The sequence below is a fragment of the Marmota flaviventris genome, chromosome 13 (assembly GCF_047511675.1).
Source record: "Marmota flaviventris isolate mMarFla1 chromosome 13, mMarFla1.hap1, whole genome shotgun sequence".
Taxonomy (NCBI): Eukaryota; Metazoa; Chordata; class Mammalia; order Rodentia; family Sciuridae; genus Marmota; species Marmota flaviventris.
The window spans coordinates 104,952-113,592 of NC_092510.1; the positions used below are offsets into that span (position 1 = coordinate 104,952).

General features: G+C 54.4%; 1 pseudogene; it reads right to left on the bottom strand.

Moving 5' to 3' along the window:
• Positions 1 to 6,626: 6,626 nt before the first annotated feature.
• On the bottom strand, positions 6,627 to 7,904 carry LOC114080939 (protein L-Myc pseudogene; annotated as a pseudogene).
• Positions 7,905 to 8,641: the final 737 nt, after the last annotated feature.

The window sequence follows — 8,641 nt, forward strand, 5'->3', positions numbered from 1 at the left end:
GAGGCTTCATGCAGATGCCCGGGGCCTGCTGAGCCTGGGAACCAGAGGCCTCCAGGTTTCCAGGGAGGCCAGCCTCCGCCTTTGCTCTGGGCCCCTGAGTCCTGGGCCAGGCCCCTGCTGGGAAGTGGACTCTGTGTGGGAACTAGGGTGGATGGAGGCTCCTGTCTGCAGGTGTCCAGGCTACGTAGGGTCCCCAGGACAGGAGGACCCTGTCCCCAAGTTTCCTGGGACCCTGCAGAGCCCTGGCCTCCACCTCTGGCCCTGGCACCCCTTCCTTCCCTGCTTGTGGCCTCCGCTGTCCCTCCCCCTACCTCCCTCCAGGCTCCCCTGTTGGCCTCTGGCCTTTCCCTCCCCAACATTCCTCCAGGAGCGCCTCCTGCCTTCCCTGCCCGTCCTGTGTCCTCCGGGTCCTTGGTCCTAGCTCTGTGCTCTCAGGCCTCTGTTTCTGGGCTCCGCCGTACCCTCTCCTGAGCCCTGGGCCCCAGCTTTGTTCTCTGTCCCTTGTTCTCTTCTGCCAGGGCCCTCGTGCTGCCTGTCCCTTTCCATGTCACCCTCCCTGGTGACAGTACTATGTCACCATGTCCCCTGGTCCCATGAGCATAGGGGCTGCTGGGCTCTGGGAGCGGTGGACACCCCTCTGCACCCTGCCTCCCCTTGGGCCCCGGGGCCCCCACCCTGCCCAGCCGTCCCTGCTGGCCTAGGGGGTCTGGCCAGGGGTGGGGCAGGGGGACCGGCCGGTCCCCTCTGGGCAGAAACGTCCCTTGCAGCAGGACGTCCTGGCCGGGTGCTGTCCTCACCCCTGTGAGGTGGGTCCTCACTGGTGTCCGAGTCTGGGGCTTGTGGACAGCATGGGACTGAGATGGCCCGCTGTGTCGTCTTGGTGACTGTCTCTGCCCCCAGGATCCTTCTTATCACCTCTCCTGTGTCTCCAGGGAGACTTGTGCCTTGGTCCTGACCTTGATGAAGCCTGGGTGAATTAATGACTGCTGGGAGCATGCCCTGAAGGGCTCCGTCCCCTGGCCTCCCCGCCCCACGCACCAGGGGCTCTGGGCTGGCCGCTGCCCCTTGCCACAGCCCTCTGCGTGGCCTCCCTGGCATTTGGCTGAAGCAGAGGAGCCAGCCTCCACCTGGGAGCCAGAGTAGATCTCCCCCTGCGTGGAGTCAGCCTCCGCTCCCTTGTCCCAGTGGTGGGGGCGGTTCCCAGCATGGTGCACAGTAGGTGCTCAGTAAACTGCTTCCTTCCTCCCAGATCAGTTGAGCGGCTCAGGCAGGGCTGGCCAGCCCCTCTCTACGCCTCCCCCTCCTAGTCTGGAATAAGGTCAGCACAGAGCACCCCCTGAGGCCTCTCTGTCAAGCTGGACTGGACTGGGGTCCCCGGGGTGGCTGCCAGTCAGTGGTGACTCCACAGTGCCACCAAGCGGCCACCTCAGATCACCATGAGGCAGGCTCGAGGTCTGGGGTTAGGGACAGGGGTGTCTCTGACCTCTCCAACCCTGCTGGCACCCCCAGACCCTTTATGGCCATGTAGCAAGGGCCACAAGGGAAGGAATCTTTTTGGGGACACATGGCCACCACAGGGGGATGAAGACCAGAACTCCCAGTCCTGTGCAAGCCTGCCTTAGAGTGCTGTGTGGCCTTGGGGCAGCATATTACTCTCTCTGAGCCTTGCTTTCCTCATATCAGACCACCCTGGAGGCCTCTGGCCGTCGTTGTCCCCTGTGTCCCTGTGGGTGTGTCAGGGCTGTGTCCACTTGGCAGTTCTCGGTTGTGCGGAGCCTACTCTGTGGTCTACACAGGACAAGCAGCAAGACAACTCAATAAGTAACTGTGAAAGTTCCTTCTGGGTCAGGCCTTGGGTTGGGCAAGTGGTCAGTGCCAGCTCATGTGCCAGACATGAGACTGACCTTTCTACACACCTTATGGTCACTCACTCCTTTACCAACAGCACAGAGACCCGAGCACTGACTCTGCCCATCAGTGAGTTCACCCAGCAGTCCTTTTATTGAGCACCTACATGCTAGGTCTGTGGTCAGCACTGGAGCCCTGGGGAATAGTGCAGCACCATCTTGGACCCTGCTGGCTCTCTATTGAGTGGGAGGCCCTACAGTGAGCTAAGGAAACACCATGGAAGTCAAATTGGGAGGTTCAATAAGTGACCCTGAGGAAGTGAAGAGGAGCCGTAAGGGTAGGGGAGGAGGGCAGCCCGGTCAGAAAGGAGGCTGGAGGGTGAAGACCACAGGCAGCATTAGAAGTCTCAACGTGAAGGCCAGGGGAGCCGCCTGTGCAAAGGCCCTGCGGCAGGAATGAGCTGACATCACTGAGGGTCTGAAAGGAGGCCCACAGCACCACCTCTGCACCTCCAGATTCCAGGGGGTGCTGATGACACTGGGACTTAAGAAGGTCACCCGGGAGACTAACAGAAGAGCTGCGCCTGGGCCTTCTCTAGGGCCACCTAACAGGCCCTGTGGACATACAGCTGGCTTGGCTGTTTGCTGTCAACTTCAGGGTGACAACAGTGGGTAGAATGGGGTCCCTCAGACCCCAGATCTGGGTTTTGCTAAACTCTCTTGAGCCGATGACTGAGTGTCATGTGGGTGGGACAGTTTTATTTATCTATTTATTTTGGGATAATTATCAGTATTTTTCCCCCTGTTGTCCCCCCCGGCCTTGGGTCCAGTCACACTAGGACACTTCTCTACGTAACACATTGCAGGTGACAGTGTGGCTGGCAAGTTCATCTTGGGGACCTCCTGGGCCAGTGTCTGCAAAGGTAACCCCCAGGGAGGCTAAAGACCCCCCAAGCATGACTCAATCCGCCTTAGACAGGCCCTTCTGAGCTGAGCCCAGGGAAATCTGTCCCCTGTTGGTCCACCCAGAAGGTGCCCAGCTGGAGAACAAGGTGGGGCTGGTGGAGTGCTCTGGGGTGGACTGGCAATGTCTGCCCCGGAGGCAGCCTGGGGTTTGGTTCTGGGGAACCACCTCAGGGTGACTCTTGCTGCACTCAGGTCTCACAGTGGGGTCACCCCCATGAGGTCGGGAGGATCCACCCCTGGCTGGGTGACAGACTGAGGGCCCACTGAGGCACCAACCTTCACACTGTGTCTTCCACCAGGAAATTGCCTCCCGGGGCTGTATGAGTCTGCGAGCGCTGCTGTAACAGAGCACCCCAGGCCGGGTGGCTGGAGCAATGGGGATCTATGTCCTCCTGGTTCTGGGGGCTGCAAGCCCAAGGCCAAGAGCCATCAGGGTGGGCGTCTTGGGAAGCCTCTCTCCTTGGCTTGTAGAAAGCCATCTTATCCCTTGCTGTTTCTGCTTTTTAGATCCGCTCTTCATAGAAGAACCTGCCATGCTGTCCTCAATGACCTCACATTACCTCAGTCACCTCTTTGAAAACTCCAAACACAGTCGCATTCGGGGGTACTGGGGTCAGGACTTCAACACAGGGTTTGGTGGCAGTTGGAGGGACCTGATTCAGCCCATAAAGGATGGAGCATTCACCTTGGGATAGGGGGGAGGCCCTTTGAGAACTGCCCATCCACCCAGTTGTCTGTCATGAGGTTATAGACACATGTCCCCAAAGTCAGCAACTTAAAAATGTGATTCATGTTTAAATTAATTATCTTAAACATATTCAGTGATTTTTCATGATTTTATGTGTTAATTTTTCTCGGGGATCTGTGAGTTGCCACAGGCTCCTCTGTCTCGCGAGGCACCTCTAGGGTGGCCCCATGAGTAGGAGTGGGAGGTTCTGGGGCCTGGTTCACTTGCAGCCCGGGAGTTGACCCTGGCAGCTGCTGTGGGGGCAGAGGCTCACGGGTGGCCTCTGCGTGTGGTCTGGGCTTCCTCACAACATGGTGGCTGTGTTCCCAGGACTGTCTCAGGGGAGGACCCCAGCTGTGCGCTCTTGTGTGACCTCACCTCACAGCGTCCCTTCTGCTACACTTATCTGACCAAGAAGTTGCCAAGAACATCCCTACTCTTGGGGAACGGGGATCTGTCTGCACTTCCTGTTTGGCAGACTTCTGGAGACGTCTCTATACTCCTCTACAGAACACAGTTTTCCAGAGGCAGAGGGGACTCAGAGGAGGAGGTATTGCCCAGGCCCAGCATGGGATGCCCTCGCTCACCCCAGACAGTCCCTAGGAATGTGGGGCTCCCCATGCAGGGCCAGGGAGGTGGCCTCCTTCTCCCAGAACCCACCCAAAGGCCCACAGCTGGACCTCAGTCGGCCTGTGGGATGGATTGTCACCTGGGAGGACAGCACTGATTTTCTGCTTTCTTTTCCTAATTCCTACTAATGTGTTGGTTAGTGGGGTGTCCTCAGGATTCACAGGTCCTCCAGGACCCCTTCCTTTTCTTTTTCTCCTCTACTTTCTCTCTCCTTGTCTCCCTCCTCTTCCTCTCTGACATTTGGGTCCTGCTCAGACCTGCCCTCTGGAGGCAGCTCCTTCCTTGGAACCAGGCTTTATGGCCACTTAACAACTGGTACGGCTGCTCAGGACCATGTCCCGCCCAGCTTTCTGTCAGCCAGGCCACACCCAGCAGGAAGCAGGGAGGGAATGAGCTGGGTGCATCGTTGCTTTGTTGCTTAAGGACTTTAAAAAAATAAGATAAAATTCACATAATACAGAATTAAAATAGGGTTTTATCACATTCACAGAGTGATGCAAACACTGCCTCTATCAAGTTCCAAAACTGTGGCGCTCGGCCCTGGCAACCTCTGATCTATGTTATTTCTCTCTGGATTTCCCAATTTTTGTGTATATATATATATATTTTTTTTTTTTGAGAAATCTTTTATTAGAAGATGTCCCAGAAGGCAACAGTTTAAAATCAGGCAATCAGTAATCACAACTAAACACAAAATTTCAGGTAAACTTGCCTTTCAAAATAAAATCAGACCGTTGCAACAGAATTGCCCAGGAGGTTTTTTTTTTCCTTGTACAAAAACAGTTAACACCACTTTGCAAAATGCATACAAAAATACAGTATATAAAAAAAAAGACTCACCCCAGCATAATACCCAGAAGCAGCTTATAAAACACGAGCCATCAAGGTGAGACATTAGTAAACTACTCCCCTCCCCACCTGTCCTCCTAAGACAATTCCAGAAGTCAGCTGGCTCCTGAAAATCCTGCTCCACAAGGTAGAGTGGCTAGTTCCAAAATTTCCACTGGGATTCTGAGGCCAGGAAGCAAACTCAGAAAGAAACCATGGTGGACAGTGGGTTTGGAAATAGCAGCTGGTTTTACAGAGCCTCAAACTGTGCTTTCCTTCCCCCCTCCCCAATTCCAAACCCAGAGCCAGAAGGCACCTGCTGTCCTGGGCAGCAGAGAGGCTGATCCTTCTTCCAGGACAGGCTTAGGGGTTCCTGTGCTTGCCCACATGACATTTGCTGGGTTGGGTGTCTTTCCCAGATTGGAGGCTGCACCTGGATTCCACTTAGAGCTAGAGAGTCCAGCTGGGGCAAAATCCATTATGGTTGGTTAAACAGAGCTCCTGCAGGCGCTTTTAAGATCCACCAAGAAATAAGTCCACCTTCTGGAGCACTGGATGAGTCCTAATGGCTCTCAGAACCTCAGTAAGGCCCAGATTCTGGGAAAAGGATCTGACTCATGTCAGACTAGCAGGGAACCAGGTTGGTGGCTACAGAGCCAGCAAGCTCCTTGGAGTTGCATGAGAATGACAGGTTTGCACAGTTCCAGTAGAACTTCAAATGGAGTCAAGGATTGAGATGAGAGGCAGGTAGGTAGAAAGAGGAAGAGTTACAGAGTGCTTCCTTCTGAGGTGCCTTACACCTGCCTTGAGAAAAGATCCCATGATGGGCCTCAAATGCCCCTTGGAAAACACCTGGGCAGGGAACAAGTTCATGGGCCAGGACTCCAAGCCTTTCCCAGGCCCCAAGCCAGGATCCATTTTCCTGTTTCTTGGAGGAAATATTTTGACCTGTGGGAAAGGGTACTGTAGAGCCCATTGCATAACAAAAGCAGAATGAGTCAAAAAAATGTCCTTTAAGTAAGGACAGAAAGGTCCCTCCTTCAGAGGAGAGGGTCCAAAGGGCTCTAAGACAAAGAATCTGAGGCCAAGCTTTTTCAATGTTCTCAAGGTCGCAGCATTCAGAGTAAGTAGACAGGTGTCCCCTAACATCATAATATAAACTAAAGGTTTGCACTCTTTAGGTACTGTAAAGTGTCTGACAGTGAGGTAATGGTCCATGTTGTTCAAGTCTGTGAGCTTGCCTTCACCCAAGACAGCTCGTGTGTCTCCTGGAAAAAGGAGCCTCAGGGAGAGCATCCAGGCCCAGCTGTCCTTGCATCACCCCCAGAGACACCAGCGGGAGCATCCTTTCCTAGCGTAAAGCTCCTGCAGAGTGTGAGATTTCATGCAGGCTGGATCCCCCCACCCCCAACATCCACCACCTGTTGCATAGCATCTGTCAGCCTTTTCTTCAGAGCTAGTGGGCTAGGCTGACCCCAAGGCTCCTCAGTCAGCTGCCTGCTGAGAAGCCAAAGGCGCCAGAGAGGACACAGCACTCCCATGAGTCAGGAAAGAGGGAGAGCTGTTTCAAAGTTTCCAAGAATGCAAGCCCTTATTGTGTGTGCACTGGCTGCAATGCATTCTGGGATCTACTGTTCAGACTGTCCCACCGTAACCAAAATGTGCAAATTACTAAAGGGGAAAGGGAGGTTAAAAAATACACTGTCTTTGTAAGACAGAAGAGTCAGGCTTTTGGTCAGTTTGTAGCCACTGAGGTACGCAATTCTTTTCTGCAGTTGCTGCTGCCGGCACCGCAGCTGCCTTTTCTCTGTAGCCATCCTCGTCTCAGCGCCCACCAGGGCTTGCAAGTATTCCAAGGCCTTGCTCAGGATCACTACTTTGGGGGCCTTCGAGCAGCTGGCCAGGGTGGGTACCTGGTCCCTCAGGGCTAAGAACCTAGAGCGGAGGGCATTCCGTCATTTGCGCTCCAAGAAATTATGGTTCTTCCTCTTGGTCACATCCTCAGTAGCAGAACTGACAGGTTTGGGGTGGCAGGACTGAGGAGTCTCACTTTCCACAGGCGGAGGACTCACAATCTCTTCATCCTCCTCATCCTCCTTCTCCTCGGGGGGCTTCTCTCTCCAGAGTCTCTTCTTGGGGACCCCTCTCTGGACCTCTTCTTGGGAGCAACTTTCTGGAGGAAAACGGGCAGCATAGTTGTGCTGTTGCTGATGGATGGAGATGTGGAAGTGTCTCATGCAGGGATCCAAAGGATCTGCTCTCACCATGATGGTGACTGGCTTCCGTATACCCAGAGACTGTCTCTTCTCCACTGTCACAACATCAATTTCTTCACTCTCCGAGTCGCTTGGGCTCTCGGACCCAGAGCAGGCCTGGGTCTTGGGTTCGCCCAGCTGACAGGGGGTGGCGGGCGCCGGGTTGCCGGCTTCAAGGCTGGGAGTGCAGTCCGGGATGGCGGGCGCCTTGGGCGGGTTCCCCCGGGGTGCGCCGGGGGTGAGCCGGTCGCTCACCGCTCTCTCCAGCCTTTCCCGGGCAGAGAAGCCGCTCCACATGCAGTCACGGCGGATGATGGAAGTGTAGTTCCTTCCCGAAGCTTTAGAGTGACCCCGAGATTCCGCCTCGTCCCCAGCCCCCCCTCCAGGCCACGGCTCCGGGGGGCCAATCCCAGGGGCTGGGTCGCCGGCGCCGGGACCAGAGCCCCAGGGCGGCGACGTGGGGGGCGACAGCACCAGCTCGAATTTCTTCCAGAAGTCCTCGCTGGGCGCCGTGGAGCGGTAGAAATCCTCCCCGCAGTCATAGTCGTAGAAATAGTGCTGGTACGAGTCGAAGTCCATGTCCGCTCCCTCGCTCCCGCTGCCCGCCGCCTGGAGCGGACTGGCTCCCCGCCGGCTCGGGGCAGCCCGGCAGCCCGCACCAATTCTTGTATATTTTGCAGAAATGGAATCATGTCATATCTGACCTCATGTGTGTGGTCTATTTCACTTAGCATAATGTTTTCAAGGTTTAACCTAATCATGTTAGTACTTCATTCATATTCATGGTTGAGTAATATTCCATTGTATGGATATACCACAATTGTTTATCCATTTGATTGTTTTTGAACTTTTGGATTATTTCCCCCTTTTCAGTGAACATCTGTGAAAAATAATTTTTTGAGGGGGAAAGTTCCTATTTTTATTATTTATTCATATGATAATTTGAATTTAGCTTTTTGGGGGGACTTCTAGACTTCCTTACCATATTGCTGTGCAGAAATTGATCATGTGTTTAAAGGACTCAAGTTGCATCCTGAAGTCTTCTGCCTATAGTCCTGCCAGGTATTATCTGAGTGAAAGCATTTAGAGCCTTGAAATGTGCCCTAACTGTTCAGCAGTGAAACCCTGGATGGACGATGAAGGAGAGTTTGGTGCAGCATAGGACAGGGGTGGAAAGACAAGCCTCAGCCACCCCTCCATCCACTGATTCACCGTCCACTGATTCACCATCCACTGATTCACCGTCCACTGATTCACCATCCACTGATTCACCATCCACTGTTTTACCATCCACTGATTCACTGTCCACTGATCCACCGTCCACTGATTCATTGGTAGAATGTCTATCACATACCTACCTCACACCAGTCCCTGTGCTGGACATGGGA